Raw genomic sequence first — 19,034 nt, forward strand, 5'->3', positions numbered from 1 at the left:
TTTCCTGGAACATAGAGAATATTTAATATATTTAATTTACAGAAATCCAATTAGTAGCTTTTACAAGACTAGGCATGCCTGATTATGAATTCAAAGAAAAAAACAAAACAAGAATATGGTAAATATAATTAATAAAGAAAGTACATAAAGTGCTTCAGAATGACCCTAAGTAAATTCTGCCTTGATAACTGTAAATATATCTCAGTAAGTTTAACGCACAAGGACATCGATTCAGAGCAGCCAGCATATCCTGCGTGGCTCTTCAGGCTCTCAATTAAGTCTTGTGAATGTCTCTGTGAATTCACTCTAAGAAAGTCAACTGGATATGTTTCTACTTTATCAACAGAGCAGAGCAAATAGTACTGGATTATGAGTCAGATGCCCTGTTTATAGCCATGGATTCAGAGCTAACGATCGGTACATCTTTGGGCACATGAGGCAAAATCTGAGCCTCAGCAACTATGCTACCAGTCTCCATGGCTCACCTGCAGTAGGTAAGGCTAATTGATTATGATATGCTTCATATATTCTTGCACAGTGGTCCAAGCAGCAAGTTCCTTTCAGTCTAAAGCAGCACTAATTTTTCAACTATTGCCATCCTAAGACCAGATAATTTCTAAGGTCATTACAATTTGCAAAATTTGGGACTCTAAATGCCCCAAGCAATTAATTGATGCCTAGTATTAATACCCATGGGGCTTCCCTGGTGGCTCAGATGGTAACGAATCTGCCAGCAGTGCAAGAGACCTGGGTTCAATCCCTGGGTCAGGAAGATCCCCTGGAAAAGGGAACAGCTATCCATTCCTGTATTCTTGTCTGGAGAATTTCATGGACAGAGGAGCCCGGTGGGCTACAGTCATTGGGGTCAACAAGGAGTAAAATTAACACTCATAATGACTCAAGGCTCTCAGCTTCCTAGATAATCCTAGTACTATTTACAAATGTTTTCTGGAGCTTCCTAGCTCAAGACCTCTTAATCTGACTTAGAAGGCTAGCTTCTGATTAACAAACCTGAAGTTGACTGGGAATCTATATACATATACAGATTATCTGTCATATAACATATATACACATACACACATAGTTTCAACTGAAATATTTATAACAATGCTGAAGTCGTTTATTTCAATTGGCAGTGAAGGATAATTTTGCAATGTTTATGAATGATATGTAATGAAGAAAGAGAATTACGTAATAAGATAGAATGTCTTTTGGCTTTGAGAAATGTTTTTTGGAATCATTACTCTGTGCAGTAGAATGGTGGAAATGTTATTCTGAACTCAAGCGATCTCCTTGACTATTCATCTATCTTTTAACCCCCTTTAAAACAGAAAGTGATTAAACGTGATATGTGACAAAACATCCAATTAAATAAGTCTTGTTCCATATAATATAATTTAAGCTTGGCAAAGTGCACTAAGGAGGGCAGTGTGCATTTCGCTGGATTTAAACTTAAGAGATTTATCAAGAAGCCCTATGATAGATTAGAAAGGGCAATATACTTGAAATTAAAATACAATGATTCAAATTATGTTGCTGACCAATGAGGTAACAGATTTAATATTGATTTTTAATATAAAGTTGTATGAGAGCTTTTATCTTTACAAAAAATATAGATGTAATTATAATAATGAGACCACAATGTAATATATATTTTATATAAAATATATTACATTATATATATATATATAAAACTGGTCAGTGAATACTCAGTTTGCTCTTTGTCACAGTTTTACTTTACACAGTAAAAAGTAACTGTAAGGAAACAGAATTTATCAGTAGATTTCATTCCTTACACATGGCAGTAGGTTTACAAGGCCTTTGACTATAAAGTTAACAAGACTGATCTATGTGACACTTTCCAACAATTTAGTGATAGCCCTTTAACAGTAGACGTAGAGTAAAAGTAAATTGTTCAAAAATGATTTCCATGATGAGAACCCTGTCTTCCTTTCTTCTAAAAAAATTGTTGATGAAATATTTTTATGATTCTTCTCTCCAGGCCTCTTTCCAACATTTATAGTGGTGCCCTTTACAGAACATTCAATTGCTTCTTTCTTCCCTCTAAGGCAAAATAGACAGTCAACTATGGAACAGGATATCACAAAATTTTCCAAAATATATTTATTTAGGTATGGGAAAGTTTGGGTATAATAAAATTATTATTTTTATAACATATGCTCTCAGTTTATGCATGCATGTTTGCCTATGTACGAATTAAGTTGAGGTATTATACCATAAAAACATGAAGGCATTTGGTTCGGTGAGTAAACTTGCAAAATGATCAGAATACATGGTAGGTAGTATGAAAAAGAAAAATAATATGGTGTATTTTCTTAAAACATTTTAATTTCAGTTTAACTATATAATAGCTATCCATGGTTTTTTGAGTTGTGACTAGACAGTTTCAAATCCTTTTTTTAACAAAAAAATTATATTCAAAGAATTACAACACATTATTGTATACACTAGCATATTCAAAGTGCTATTAACAATTTATAAGTTATTGCTGTTAATAATGAGACTGTTGAATCTTCAACTATTGTGTTCTTGTGGGTTTTTCATACCACAACAAGCTAGAAAAAGCTATTAATAAAAAATTCACTTGTCCATAATTTGCTGTATTCCCAAGGCAAAAATAAGTAAAATAAGGGATAATTTTTAAGAATATATCTTTAACTAAATACTATGTTTAGTTGTATTATGTATACACCAGGATAAAAAAAAAAAAACTACATTGACTGGTATTTTAAGGGAAAATTGTACCATTAATCTTGTTAGAAACTCATGTATAGCTTATAAAGTGTTAAAATACTATGGCACAGGTATACGAAACCTTTATCATAAATAATAAACCCCACCTTATACCAGTCAGATGACTATCATTAAAAAGTCTGCAAGTATCAAATGCTGAAGAGGATGTGGAGGAAAGGCAATCTCCCTACACTGTTGATGGGACTGTAAGCTGGTGTAGCCACTATGGAAAACATTATGGAGCTTCCTAAAAAAAAAAAAAAAAGAATAAAATCGCCAATGATCCAACAAACCCACTCTTGGGCATATAATCAAAACAACTGACTCAAAAAGATACATACACTGCTGTAGTCACAGAAGCACTATTTATAATAGCCAAGACATGAAAACAGCTGAAATGTCTATTGACAGATGAATGGATAAAGAAGATGTGTATGTATATATATATATGTGTATATGTATATATACACACACATATATATATATACACACACACACAATGGAATATTAATCAGCCATAAGAAATGAAATAATGCCACTTACAGCAATATGGATGGACCTAGAGATTATCATATTAAGTGAAGTATCAGAAAGAGAAAAATGCCATATAACGTCACTTCTATGTGGACTCTAAAATACAACACAAATGAACATACCTATGAAACAGAAAAAGGCTCACAGAAATAGAGAAGAGACTTGTGGTTGCTAAGGAGGAGGTGGGATGGGAAGGGAAGGATTGGGAATTTGGAGTTAGCAGACGTAAACTATTATATGTGTGTGTTAGTTACTCAGTCACGTCAGACTCTTTGTGGACCCATGGACTGGAGCCCACAATGCACCTCTGTCCATGGAATTCTCCAGGCAAGACTACTGGAGTGGGTTGCCATGACCTCCTCCAAAACTATTATACACAGAATGGATAAGCAGCAGGGTACTACTGTATAGTACAAAGACTATATTAAATATCCTCTGATAAACCGCAATGGAAAACTAACATGAAAAAGAATATATAAATGTATAACTAAATCACTTTGCTATATAGCATAAATTAATGCAACATTGCAAATCAACTATACTTAAATAAAATGGAAAAAGTAAACCCCTGTTCCCAAAGCACACAGAATATGAATATTTTTATTAAGATAACTTTGCCTGTGCACATTCAGTTACACAATCCAATGTGCTCTCTCTCTTCCCAACATGCTGAGGTTGACACTGTTTTTTAAAATCATACTGATGTTGCATATGTACGTATAACTTGTAGTATCATCAACCTAATTGTGATTCCACATACTGTCTCTTGTTTTCCTCTCCAAACTCTGTGGCCTAGGTAAAACTCCTATGTAAAATAAGAGGTAGAACATAAATAGTCTCAAAAGAAAAAAAAAGGTAAATATGTGAGGTGATAGATACGTTAACTCAACCCTTTCACAATGCATAGTGTGTATGCATGTCAAACCATCACATTGTACACTTTAGATGTCTTACAATTTTGTCAAGTATGCATCACAAAAGCTGAATTAAATAAAATAAGAGGGAATATGTGCAGAAGAGTTTAAATGACTTGGTCAATGACAGAGACTCATCAGTGACTCATGTTAGACAAAAAGTCTTCCTTCTCTCCTCACATTATTCCTTTCCGCTCTTCTCTCCCTCCCTTCCTTCTTCACTGAGGAATCATTCATGTACTTGGCACCGGTATCAGGTGCTGTTAAATGCACAGATAAATGAGAACCTCCAGAAAATTATTTGATCTATTGCCAGCTCCTCTTTGGTAAGTGACATAAAGCACCTGAAATGCAGGACTGAAGGCCCTGGCTCATCCACAGATGAACTGGTCAGACTCAAACAGAAGAGACATGCCTTTAACAAATATGAAGATTCAGACAGAACTCATAAGTCATGCTAAGTATGATGGCTGACAAAATGGTATGCATATTACAAGCATCAGTATGTAAAGTCTGTATGAGTAGGAATTGATCTGCTAAATGTACAATGAGGCAGATATGTTTCATTGATAGGATAAATAAATATAAATTAAGTCAGACCTATTATTTAATTTCTGGAAAGATTTCTACACAACTAGGACATGGGCCAGCATATATATATATATACACACACAAAAACACACACTTATGTGTTCACATCCTAATTTTCAAAATAACGATTTTCTTTTCTAGCATGTTTCCTTTAACTTAGGATAAGGCCTTTGTCAATAAAGAAAGGACTCACACACCTACCTGAACAAATTTATTTAAAATGATATTATCTGCTATTTGTCTTATTTCATATTGCCAGTTTCCACTGAGTGCTAATAAGTGCTTGCCATTGAAGGGGTCTGCACTTAACATCTGTCAGTGGCATCCAGCAACAGTACCTGCAGGGAACTGTCAGGGAGATTGTTATTCTCCTTTGTAACACCCTGAATCTGTTTCACATCATTTACATACAGATAGTTACAGGCATTCATCATTTCATTATGCTGACAACTTCACTATTCTGATGTATAATGTCTCTTTAAGGATCCTCAAAAACTACAATATTCCTGATTTATGACTGCTTAACTGAAAAATTATACAAATTGGCAAAAAAAATCCGCATAATGTATTTTCATTTTTCCTCCACATTACACTTATATGTAACAGTGACTCATGAGTTAAGATCATGTATCTTTGACAAAAGAAATGATAAGAATTTGACTATGTTTTAGTACCACTGAGGTTTATATGCACAACTAAACTTTCTTGTAAAACTGAGCTGACACAAAAAAAGTAGCAAATTAAAATCCATCCTTTTTTTCCCCAAGACTGGACAACCACTTTTAATATTATCAGAAGTGTGATAAGGTTGCTTAAATTGAAGTTTATTACCCTAATATTTTTCCCGTTTGTAAATAAATATGAAGAACTTGATACCAAAAAGAATTATATCAAGAAACAAAGAAGGTAGTAAAGAAAGAGAAAAAAAAAAAAAAACAGAAATAAACTGAAATGGGGACAGAAGCTTAGAAAGAGGGGGAAGTTGCTGATTCTTTCACTGTTTATTAACGTATAGGGTCCTCTTGGGATGGCGGTTCTAAGAAGGTGTCACTAGCCTTGTTTCCTAGTCTCTTAAAAGTTATACAATGAGGTATCATTTCACACCAGTCAGAATGGCTGCTATCCAAAAGTCTACGAGCAATAAATGCTGGAGAGGGTGTGGAGAAAAGGGAACCCTCTTACACTGTTGGTGGGAATGCAAACTAGTACAGCCACTATGGAGAACAGTGTGGAGATTCCTTAAAAAACTGGGAATAGAACTGCCATATGATCCAGCAATCCCACTGCTGGGCATACACACCGAAGAAACCAGAATTGAAAGAGACGCGTGTACCCCAATGTTCATCGCAGCACTGTTTACAATAGCCAGGACATGGAAGCAACCTAGATGTCCATCAGCAGACGAATGGATAAGGAAGCTGTGGTACATATACACAATGGAATATTACTCAGCCATTAAAAAAATACATTTGAATCGGTTCTACTGAGATGGATGAAACTGGAGCCCATTATACAGAGTGAAGTAAGCCAGAAAGAAAAACAACAATACAGTATACTAATGCATATATATGGAATTTGAAAGATGGTAACGATAACCCTATATGCGAGACAGAATAAGAGACACAGATGCATAGAACAATTTGATGGACTCTGAGGGAGAAGGTGAGGGTGGGACGTTCTGGGAGAATAGCATTGAAACATGTATATTATCATATGTGAAACAGAACACCATTCCATGTTCGATGCATGAGACAAAGGCTCAGGGCCAGGGCAATGGGATGACCCAGAGGGATGGGATGGGGAGGGAGGTGGGTGGGGGGTCCACGAAGGGGAACATATGTAAACCCATGGCTGATTCATGTCAATGTATGGCAAAAACTATTACAATATTGTAAAGTAATTAGCCCCCAACTAAAATAAATAAATTCATAAAAAAAAAAGTTATACCATTGAAGGTGATGAAAAGTGATCTATTTATTAATTAAAAATCATTTCCCCAAAGAAACTGGTTGTACCCCAAACAGGTGAGTGCTAAAAAGTATAAATTATTCACATGCTGCCAGCTTCTGCAAAAACAGGAAACCTTTGAGTACAGAGTAAATCATATTAGACTGAACACTACATACAGTGAAGACAGATCTTTACTCTCAGAAAAGCTTATAAATCAGTGTGAGTAGGACATACAGAAATAGAACAAAATTTCAGAACTGGCATCCTTAGATTTGATATTAGTGTCTCAAGTTTACTTTCCATTCAGCACATCTGAGATTATTTATAGATTTCAATTTCTGAAAGAACAGAAAAGCAGGATGAATTAACCCAAATCATCAGAAAAAGAGTGGTTCAAGTTAAACAAAAGAAAGCACAGAACGGTTCTCATGTACAAGTGAGAGGATTACACATAGACATCCTAATAAAAGGCACATAGTATATACACACATACCCCATACAGAAAAAGTTCATTTATAATATATACATAAGAAAATTAGTTCTATTACTCTAAATTTATTTTTTTATTCCCTAGCTTGATTAGTCCCTTTCAAATTCATGATGAATTACCTTTGGTTATATCTAAATATGTGACTTACCCACAGAGAAAATAACCAAAGTCAAAAGAAAAAATGCAACTCTTCAAGTATTCTTAAATAGAAATAATTCAAAAAATATCTAAGTCCATTTAGCATCATTCACAAAAAGGGTTTATAAATTCTTTAGTAACTACACAGAAGGAGATAGTGATGGTTTTCCTACTCTTTGCGTGTTAGAACTGTTTTAGACAGGTTTTTTATCATCACTTCAAGGACCATATAGGGCTTCCCTGGTGACTCGGACAGTAAAAAATCTGCCTGCAATGCAGGAGACCTGGGTTTGATCACTGGGTCAGGAAGATCCCTTGCAGAAGGGAATGGCAACCCACTCCAGTATTCTTGCCTGGAGAATTCCATGGACAGAGGGCTACAGTCAAGGGGGTCAAAAAGAGTTGGACACGCCTGGGCGACTAAACAACGACAATGAAAGGACCATATTAAACAGTCAATTCCTTTGCTAAAGAAAGAACACTTGTTGTATTTTATATTTCAGTAGTATAAGATTGCCAGCTCACCTACAGAAAAACAAGCTATACCTCACTATATATGTGTGTATATATATATATGTGTGTATATGTGTGTGTGTGTGTGTGTGTGTGTGTGTGTGCGTGTGTGTGTGTATGTATATGCATTGCCAAACAAATGTATAGAGTTTTAGGACATAAAAGGTTTTATTTCCAAACATCTTGGAATTGAGCAGATGTTTATAATTTTAGGACAAATGGAGTCCTGACTTCTAGTTTTCTTTCATTCTTTTTAAAAAGGGATAAGTGCTTAAGTCAACTAAGCAATATGGTATTATCTCCCTGATTCTCATATTTTAGATTTGCCTCAAGAAATATCAACCACTTCCCTTTTATTCTAGTCTCACGTGATGTGCTCATCTACAGAGCTCTGCATTTCTGAGGCCAACCATAACACCAAATCTTACCATGAGGTCTCCCTGTAAATCATTTTCCCATACATTGTAACACCTAATTTTCACAATAACCCTCTTAGATCAACATTATTTTTATCCACATGTTAACAAGGAGGAAACTGAAGCTATGAGAGATTAAAGCGCATCACCAAAGAACTGTGGAGGAAGGGGGACGGTCCCTGACGCCAAGGCCTGCATCTCAATCTGAGACCACTGCAGGAACCGTGCCTTCAGTCTTACTCCCCTTGCATGCATCTTCACTTCTCTCTCTCTCTCTCTTTCCTGGTTATTCTAAGCTTCATCTCACTCTAATTAAAAAGAGAAATTAAAAAACATCCAACTACTAACCCAAGAGTCAAAGAGCAGTACGAAAGCCTACCTTGATCCCATGAGCTCCCTCCCTGCTGCCTCTCCATCGCTGAGTGTCCAGGCCCTTCCATCCCGATGTGGGCCTCCCGCTCTACCCTGCTGACCAGCACAACTGTGTCCTATTAAGCAGGGAGCAGTTCCCAGGGAGGTTTCCCTCTGACCTGAATCGCTCTCTCTTTCGCAGTGGGCTCATCTCCACTTCTTTCTCTTTAGAGCTGTCCTGACGGACTTTTCTAGCCCTGCTCCGACCTTCCCTTTGATGCCTTTGTGGTTTCCTTTTCTCCACGCTCTCACTGGAGACCCACACTCCCCAGACCCCATTTCTCTTCCAATCGGTGATTTACATACTTAAACTGTCTGCAAACTACCTTCACCTGGTAGTTCAATGGGTTCCTGCATCCTCAAGATTCCCAAAGCAAAGATTACCTTTCTCAAAACCTCCCCTTATACCATTACCTCAGTGTAAGGCATCATTCATCAAATAAAAACGAAAAACCGCCTGGGACATTTTCTTGTTTCTCCTCCCTGGAGCTCTAGTTCACTAACACTCAATGTAAAACAATGTACTGAGACATTCTCGACTTGCCTCCTCCAAGTGTTCATCTTTGGTCTCCAGCCAACCCTTGTCTGCATTCTCAGCCTCTCCTGTTTTGCTCTCTGCTTGATTTATTCTCGCTTGACCACTTCCCACAGGAAACAAGTGCCTCTTTTCACTTCTCCCCTAACATTTTACACATATCTCAAGCCTTGGGATATTTTCAAGTAGAAGCAGAATGCAATGACTTAAGTACGTAGCCTCTGAACTCAGCTTCACCACTTACCAGCAGACAGGTTACTTAACCTCTCTTAACCTTACTTAATCGTTGTTCTCACATCCACAGATTGGAAGACGACCATAGTACACAAGTAAGTGAGCAGCAGGGAGGATAACGCAGTGCATTTTTAAGCTGGTGTAGACTAAGCATGCTGCAGTGTTGTTACAATACTGTTTGTAGAAATAATGTTTTCTCTCTGGACTCCCCAGCAGAAAAGCACTCCTTGAAGAGGACATTTATTTTAGTATCACCAACATTTCACACCAAGCAGAGTCAGAGCCTCTTTATGTTGAAATTCATTGGATAAGGCTATTGAGACAGTATTCTAAATAAAAGACCAATTTTATTGGATGTGACTCCCTAATTTAAACTCAAGCTGAGTTCAGAGGCCATGCTTAAATATACTTAGCAAGTAAGATGATAACCAGTGAGGGGTTCCACTTCAGACCCAAACCCTCTGCATACTGTGTGCTTTTTCAGGCTTGACCACAGGCTTTGTCTGGGAGGCCTCAAAGGGGAAAGCCCCCTGCCCACCCCTCACCGGGCATGGCCAGAGGTCTCTGGAAGGAGTTTCAGGCCCCCTGGACAACCTTGTTCTTACACACATCACATTCCAAAACATAGTTTGGAGCCCTCCTTAGCTGGGGTGTTTGGCAGAGATGGGGATTTCTCCAAATGATTTTCTTGCTTACATATTTACAGCAAGTGATTAAAGGCTTGACTGTTACTTTCACTCTGGGTTACTGTCTTCACTGACAATTCAGACACCTAGCAGCTCTGCTCTATCCAGCTCATCCCTTAAGAACTTAGGAAGAACTGGATGATGCGAAGAGGTTGCAAAGGGAGAATATTCAGGAGAACAATATTTTGATATTTCCATTTTATAGGAGGATATAACCCTGTGGTGTCCATGGTTTATACCTAGGATACTCTCAGATTAGCCGTTGAGATTTTGTAATGCAGTTACAGCTTATTCTATAGGGGACCTGAAGTCTTTGAGGGCAGAGTTAGGGATAAAGGTTGAGTCAGAAATACACAAGTTCCAGAATATCCTGTTTCTTTGTTCCATTTTTGGAGCTTGTGTCTGTGATGTCACTAATTCAGACGTGATGGAGCCACCCCAAACACGAATGACTGAAGGAAAAAAATTGGATAACCTGAGAGCAGATGTGTAAATACATGTGTTTTGGTCACACAAGCATAAAACAACAACTTCTTCAAGTTTCTAGAGGAACTTATTTCAGAGTGAAAGCTAAAGATTTAAGAATGTATCACATCCTTCCATCACCATAGGCTTAAAACTGTCTAGATTTAGAGAATGGAAGTGTAGATGTGTTGATCAGTCGGATTTAGCATTTTGGTTTAAACCAGTTTTAATCGGACACTTCTAAGAACAAGGGTCTCACAAGTAGAGTTAAAAGGAGACCAACCATGTGTGCACCAACTGCATTCATTCCTCACTGAGGAGCGGTGACCATGCACACATTTCCAGAAGAACGGTCTCCAGCCTCGGAAGCACTGGCAAGACGGGACTGTGATCGTTCTCATTGTATAGTAAAGGGCACTGTATGAAGCTGAGAAGTGATGAAGGTCTTCAGAAACCTCCTATAGCACTTTCTACCAGAGTACGTTTAGTGGCTACACTGTTAGCCTCATTTGAATCTAAAATAAAGTTACAGTAAAAGATAGGAAATCAAGGAATTCACCTTTGAACATAGGTCATCTCTGAGACTCATTTTTGCATCTTAGGTTTTTCCATGTTATGTCTCCAGTTCTACTGATGGTGTTCCTCAGTTTTCTCTAGCAATGTGTCAAATGTTAATACTTCAAATTTTCTTTAAGAAAGAAATGCAAGTACTGCTGCCATGAGGTTAAAATGTGTTCCTTAATAACTGAAACACACTCTGTAGCTGTGCCAACTAAAGCTCCTTTCTAAGTATAGAACTTCTATAATAAGAGCCAAAATCTAAAAAGGAAAAAAAAAAACAAACATTGGAAACATCACTAAGTATGAAAAGACCATATCCTTTGGACCTTAAATAGTATGAAAAATCTCAGTAAGAACTAGAGTTAATTATAGTTTATCCTTCACTGTGTTGTTTATTTAAATGGAAATCTTTCTTAAATTCATAAATAATGTAGTTTTCCTTAAAATATTATCATCATGTGTATGGAACATTACAAATATCTTTTAACATTAGACTCAAAGACAAAAGTAACTGATTCAAAACATATGGTTTATCACTTAGATGGCTTTCATTTCTTCAACATTAAGTCTAGTCATTTAATCCTAAAGTAAAGATTTTTGTTTTCAGAAAAATTACCTAGAGTATGGCACAAATTATCTGCCAAATAGAGCAAACAGGAACGTGGAAACTGCTGAAGTCTAGGGTAAGTTAAATACATGTACTTAAGGAAGAAATAAACACCAAAAAACCTGCTTTCACTAAGCAAATATCACAATGAACTATCTTATATATTAATACCACTAGAGGGCTTAATACGTTTTGCTTAATAAAAAGAAGTTCTTTTTCAAAGTTGTCTTCTTGTTATAAATGAACTTCTATATACTTATCCTTACAATCATGTTATAAAAAAAAACATTGATACAAATTATATACAAACATGCAAAACAATAATAAAGTGATTAGATCAAAGAAAATTTTATAGACTAAATACCGTTTTAGGCAATTTAAGTCTGTTAAATAAACTGTATGGCTTCAAATATCACTTATTCTTAAATGACACATATTATTTCTGAAAATTTGTATTTAACAACATGGTTCTGATAAATGGCCTGTGCTATTTGTAAGGAAGATTAATAGTTTTAAAGCAGCCTACAAATTTCTTTCAGTCACTAGTCACCAACAATATAAATTTATCTTCATTCAAGGTAGTATCTATATTTCAAAGGAATATTTATGTTCATGAAAACTTGTCTATGATTCTAACTTAGACAAATTATATTATGGAAGACATTAAAAATAACTCTTTAAATTCTTTCTTTAGTTGAACAAGTCACACATTTAATAAATTTGATTTTTGTCTTGAGTGGTAATTTATCTTTAAATCAATCCCATTATTCAGTTATATAGTGAATATAAACTTTTATGAGATGAGAGAATAAAAATTATGACTCAACTAAATAAAACAAGTCTTACACTGATTTTAAAACCTCTACTTACCCATTTAAAATATGAATTAGTCCCGCTGCCCCAATTCTTGGTGGTGGGTAAAATAATACTACAAATAAAAGGTTCACATTTTGAAGTGGAAAACCTAAGTTATCACCACATATATGAAATAATACCTCTGTAATTCTGAAAAAAACTAATGAAATACAAGTTGTTTCATTCACAAGGAATTTCCCAAACTCTAGGCTCAGATTTGTGAGGAAAATATTAGATGTTACAGGATATTAAAAAAAAATCTTCCATTATCTGAATACACTTTCTGATTAATAACACAATGCAAAACTTGCATCTTGTCACAGTCAAGACATGTATGCGGGTGAAGGTGCTTCAGTCATGTCCGACTCTGGGAAACTCTATGGACTGTAGTCTGCCAGACTCCTCTGTCCATGGGATTCTCCAGGCAAGAACACTGGAGTAGGTTGCTGTACCCTCTTTGTAACCTGAATGATGGGTGTCAAAATTCGTTATTGTCTGTTTTGCATGGACCTGACCAGTCAGAAGCTCATACTCATGAGCTCTGAGTACCATCTGAGATTGCTGCATATAATTCCAAAAGCTAAAGAAACCCTAGTTGCCTGCGGGTTTTACTATTAAATGCAATCACCCTGAATTTCCTGTGGAGGTTATGTTTTGCTGTGTAATTCACAGGGCCATCAAAGACATTGCCACCTAAGAGCTATAACCTGCCACCTTTATTCCACCAGCAAATGGCTATCACTTCCACCTCTTTACCAATCATACTAGCACTTACCCGTGAATTGCAGCAGACTGCTGTGAAATACTATGTGGAAAATGCATTTCTTCAGTTATATGACCAAATCAAGCCCTCAGGTCAGTTTATAAGGCTTTTACAAAGGTTTTTTCTTGTCGTTGCTGTTTGTTTTATTCTTTATGAATACAAGAGTTTTACATAATTAAATTGTACATGCTGTGAATAAAGCGGTTTTGATAACTTAATTAGCTATAGATTAAGCATTCTAATAGCTGAACTTGGTGTAATTATTACTGATAGTTTGCTAAATTTACAAATATCATCCCAAATTTAAGCAGCCTGCCTCATAAAAGTTTCTCACTCTGTATTTTTCTAACCTGTATCTAATAATGTATTGATTAGTCATAGTAACATGATCATTCTTCTCAATATATTTTTATGAATATCTGACTTTCTAGTCAGAAAATTTTTATACTACTCAATGTATTCTGGCAAAAATCACCATGACAAGGTAAAAAAAAAATCATATTACCCCTCACTTTACTTTTGTTTTCATCAAATATGTGTTTTATAATTAAGTCCTTCCATATTCAGGATTATTGTTTTCTTTCCAAGTTACTACGCTCTCGTCACAAGTGTTTCCGCAGTCTGCAGTATCCCCCCATTACTGCTCCCACACTGTATATGTTACTCCTAAATCTGTTAACACGCCCCCCACTCGACACTGTCAAGGCCAAAAATTAACATTCTACTTTCATTTGAAAATACTTACAGTAATACACTTCCTGTAACGATCTTAATGCTTCATCCAGAAAAAGTCTCACACAAGACGAATATCCAGAGGTTATTTTTATCTTCTTTCTCTAATTTACATTATCACTTCATTCAACTCTGAAAAATAAAAAAATTCAAACTGTCTTACTATTAAATACACTGACACAATTTCAATGTAAAACAACAAGAAAATGGTAGAATATTTTCCTGAACATAATAAATTTCTTAAGACTGGCAAACATATCATTAAAAAGTTTTTAAATGTAATTTATATATGATACAAAAAATCATTAGGCCCACCAAACATATATTAAGATGTGCATTAATTCATGCCCAGTAGTACTTCTTTTACTTGCCCACTAAGAGATGAATCTTCACATACAGAGTGATCTTAATCACATATATTTCTATTAAAAAATAAAGTGTATTTAGGATACTAAGAAAGATGGAAATATATTCTTTTTGTTTGCTTGTTTCAACAGTTACATGATTACATAAAATTGACCTAGAATATTTTGATGAATTAATAAACTAGCTTTTGGTATTGAAGCAGTCATAGGGAAGTCAATTTTATCCTTCTACATATAATTAAGGGATGCATAATCATATTATGTTTAACTAAAAGAATATGTATTCAAATATTGTGAGAGATCTGTTAAAAGAATTTACACAAATAAAGTTTCACATTTCTACAGCAAGCTGACTCTAGAGGAAAAATATCTGGGGATATCATCAGATTCAGTGCTCTCCAGTCTGCAAAGGGAGAGGAACAGACTTGTTCCTCTTGAACAAGGAACAATTAAAATCAAACCAAATGGAAAGGACTTCCAATGCAAAGTCTCTTTAAGGCTACTGATATGTTTTAAGCTGTCTTCATGGAAATAAACTTAATATCTAGTAATGAAAACTGTTAGGTTTCAAGATACCATTGCTTAATTAAAAAAAAAAACAAAAAACATTATAAGTACAAATGCATTAACACCCTTGCCTGCACCTCCCAAATTAGAATTTTGTGGATTCATGTTTGTCACAGGGAGTAATAGCAGCAGAAGTCCCCTAATGTGACCCTTACAATCGCACTCACTGTGAGGGGAGGCAGCTTAAAGAATAAATAATTTGATAAAAGACCTGCATCTCCCCACCTCCTCCAATAAAAATCTCTAGCACCAAATGCAATTACTGATGTCAGTCAATAGTAGCTTTAACTGTTGGTAAACCACCTCCTTTCTGATTGGTTAGTATATCCAGCCTGATTTTTAATACCTCCTTTGTCTCTGGTACATTATTTATTTTTTCCCTTCCTGGTTGTTTAATTGTGAATCCTTTCTATTAAGGAATTTCAAAGGATAATTTTATATACTGGTAATAATTCTACATAAAATTCAAGACAAAGAATTGATTGTAGATTCAAGAATTTTATTCAGGAGTATTTTCAGTTGTAAGTGCAAGTTTCCTTTTTATCTGTTCACTTTTCTGTCTATGAATCCCATAATGTATGCATTAGCTCTCTGTTACTTCCCTTTAATTTCTCATATCCTTTCTAGTAACATCTATATTTATACTTATCCTATCTTATTTTTTGATAAATATTTCGAAAAGTATTTCATCATGTCCCAGCCAATTTTTGCAACTGAAAAATTTATTTATTTTGGTTTCATTTTAGAACTTTTTTTTGTACGTTCTTTATGCTTTCAGTATTTTCCCCTAGAGTCTGACTGCTTGATCTTCATTTCCTTCTGTTGCATTAGAATCTCTTTGTTACTTTGATTTCTTCCTTATGCTCTCACATTTTAGAAATAATATTTTGCTTTAACACTTACGGGACTCTGAATTGTCAGAACTTTCTCACATTGTCTTGCATCACTTAAGATAGATGTTTTTCACCTGTTCACTTAAGCAACTTAACTACTCTTGCTTATGTTGTGAGCATGAGGTTACTATATACAGATATGATGATCTTTTTTCAATTGCTGAAAAGGACCATTCAGTGACTGAAATAGTACATGTGTATGTGTGTGTGTGTGTGTGTGTGTGTGTGTGTACAAATGTCTGTAATTGCCACTGAATGTCTTTAATACCAACATTCTCTCAAAAATGTTATTATATTTGTGTTGTTGATTAAGCCCAGTTTCTCATTTTGCTTATTCCTCTATACAATCAGTATAGTATATACTGCATCATGCAGTCAATCCTTTAAGTCATAAAGTCACTCAAGAAATATAAGCTGAACCACTGACCAGATGAACATTTTCTGCATTTGATCTGACAGTGATGATCACTGGTCCCTCCCTTACAACATTTGATGAATACTGTGCAATATATAATAGCTAACCAGGAAGTCTGTGTGGAAATCCTTCTTGACTGATGACTGAGAATGTATGTGCTAGCTTTCAGGGTATTATGATTCAGTTTCCATTAAGTTTGGTATACTGCTGCTGCTAAGTCGCTTCAGTCGTGCCCGACTCTGTGCGACCTCATAGCCGGCAGCCCACCAGGCTCCGCTGTCCCTAGGATTCTCCAGGCAAGAATACTGGAGTGGGTTGCCATTTCCTTCTCCAATGCATGAAAGGGAAAAGTGAAAGTGAAGTCGCTCAGTCGTGTCCGACTCTTAGCGACCCCATGGGCTGCAGCCTACCAGGCTCCTCCATCCATGGGATTTTCCAGGCAAGAGTACGGGAGTGGGGTGCCATTGCCTTCTCCGAAGTTTGGTATACTATGCTCATGCAAATGTACAAATTCTAAGTGGGTGAATATTTAAGTTGAAGCTGCTCAAGGATTCATTGTCATGATTACTGGAAACCAACAACAGTGCTATGAGAAACATTCATGAGGGTTATTAGAAAAAGGAAACCATTATTACCCAAACTGTGGCAAAATTACAGTCAATCCCTGACCAGTTTTGAAAAACTTTTTAATCCTGATATTTCAGTCCTACTTGGAAGTGATTTTTGATTGTTTCGGAAGCTTGGAGTAGGATACTGGTAGCAATATTTATTGCCGTGACCCAATAGAGGAATTTCATATAACATCACTGCACTAATTTTTTTCAATATCAGATATCACTTTTCTAGTTAAGACAATAACCTTATAATGAGCTGGTGACCTGCTGGAGAATACAGAACTGTAAGCTTGAAGCCAAACACTAAAAGGACGGGGAGAGGGAGATGGCAATCCTTCCGTTCGACATTCCGGTCGCGTTCACGCCTCCGCTCACTCTCCCCCGTGCTCTGGCTTGTGAACCTTGCGCACTGGCTTTCTTTTAGCATGTGGAAAGCAGTCAGTGAAAGTCAGGTCCCTTTTGCTCTTAGCAAGGACTCTCATTCTCAGCCTTCTCTTCTATTCTTGGTGGACAACATCTTTCTGCCCCACAGGAATGGTCGACAATAGAACTCAATTGCCTCCTGAATGCCTATGCCACCCTGAACCAAAAAGGCTCTTAAAATTTCATGGGTTGAGAAAGAATAGTATATAAACTTCAAACATATGCCATATTTAGAAGATCTGTTTTTATGACCAAAAAACAAAACAAAACAAAGACAAAACAGAGTAGGCTCTGAAAGACATTATTTATAAACCAAATATCTGAGCTCAAAACTCATGTATCTTTCTGCAGCTGTTCCTCAACCAAGGTTTTTTGCACAAATAATCATCAAGATGATTAATTGAAGAAATTAGCTATTGTTTGTCACCAGGCTGATATTGCCCATCCTTCCCCATTTGATTTATTCAAACAAATTACTTAGAAGGCACTTGACTATATTGGCCAACATTTTATATTACTTTATTAGTTGTTTATTTCAATGTTTCTTTTCTTTACAGATCCATATAGATAAGTAGGTCTTTATGTGCCCCAGTGATATTTTTCTGTGTTAAATTTTCTAAAGTTAGTATTCAGACATTAACAAATCTGTAATTTGTGGAACAAAAGAGGTTTCTGGGTTTGTTGTTGGTTTTTTTTTTTTGGCCAGAGAATTTTAAAATTAGAAGGCTCTATATTATAGTATAGGAAATTCACATGTAAGAAAGAGGTCAGATTTCCAGGACATATTTGGGTATAGTATATAATCTGCTGTAACAATATTCTCAATGGTATTTAAATTTCCAGAATATTTAACTAAGGTATCTACATTTTGGCTTTATTGTATTTTGGTAAACATGTCTGGGAACCAAGCCACCACTGAAAACACAAATAATGGTCAGAGATGAACAGTGCATTCTGATTTCCACTTTGGGATTCAATATGCAGAGAACAATACTGTCCATTTACCCCTAACACCCCACACTCATTGTTACCTTGCAGAGTGTCTGCCTCACTCTCACACACTGAATCCACAATTGGAGCCACTAGATATTTGGCTAAAAATGAACACATAAATGTGCATGACAATAATAGAAAAGAATAGTAACCGACACTTACTAATTGCTCAATATATGTCAACACTATATATCAATTCTTCACTCATATATGAGACAAGGAATATCACTATCATCTTCATATTACATATTAGGGAAACAAAGCTAAGAAATATTAAGTTATTTTCTTAAAGCACATATGTGCTAGTAAAAAGTCAAACCACTTTCATGATGTTAATCTTACATTCTTTCCACCAATTTATGCTATTTTATGACTATTTATGACAGAAAATGAGAAGTTGTTTTAAACAACTGAGTAAGGACTGTCATGATACAGAATACACTACAGGCAAGACTTCAATTTTATAGATATTAAAAAAGTATAGATATATGATACAACTTTAAATATTAAGAAAATATGCTGAATAAGTTGATAAGAATTGAATCCACTGAAGTATCATATTCTCATGAAAATTAAACAATAAGGATATGAATATCAACATGCTAAAATATTAAA

At 35.6% G+C, this 19,034-nt stretch overlaps 1 long non-coding RNA gene across 1 annotated transcript in view; it reads right to left on the minus strand.

The window, feature by feature from the left end:
* Positions 1–1,718: 1,718 nt before the first annotated feature.
* The window catches only part of LOC145518167 (uncharacterized), a 42,835-nt gene continuing 25,519 nt past the window's right edge, over positions 1,719–19,034 (minus strand). Inside the window, exons 2-6 of the long non-coding RNA XR_014062669.1 lie at positions 14,163–14,303; positions 13,430–13,565; positions 11,191–11,450; positions 2,862–3,001; positions 1,719–2,064 (exon numbers count right to left, since the gene is read on the minus strand). This is a non-coding gene — a long non-coding RNA (uncharacterized LOC145518167). The remainder of the gene's footprint in view (positions 2,065–2,861; positions 3,002–11,190; positions 11,451–13,429; positions 13,566–14,162; positions 14,304–19,034) is intronic.

The sequence above is a fragment of the Giraffa tippelskirchi genome, chromosome 8, assembly GCF_054371585.1.
Source record: "Giraffa tippelskirchi isolate mGirTip1 chromosome 8, T2T-mGirTip1v1.2.pri, whole genome shotgun sequence".
NCBI classification, from domain to species: Eukaryota; Metazoa; Chordata; class Mammalia; order Artiodactyla; family Giraffidae; genus Giraffa; species Giraffa tippelskirchi.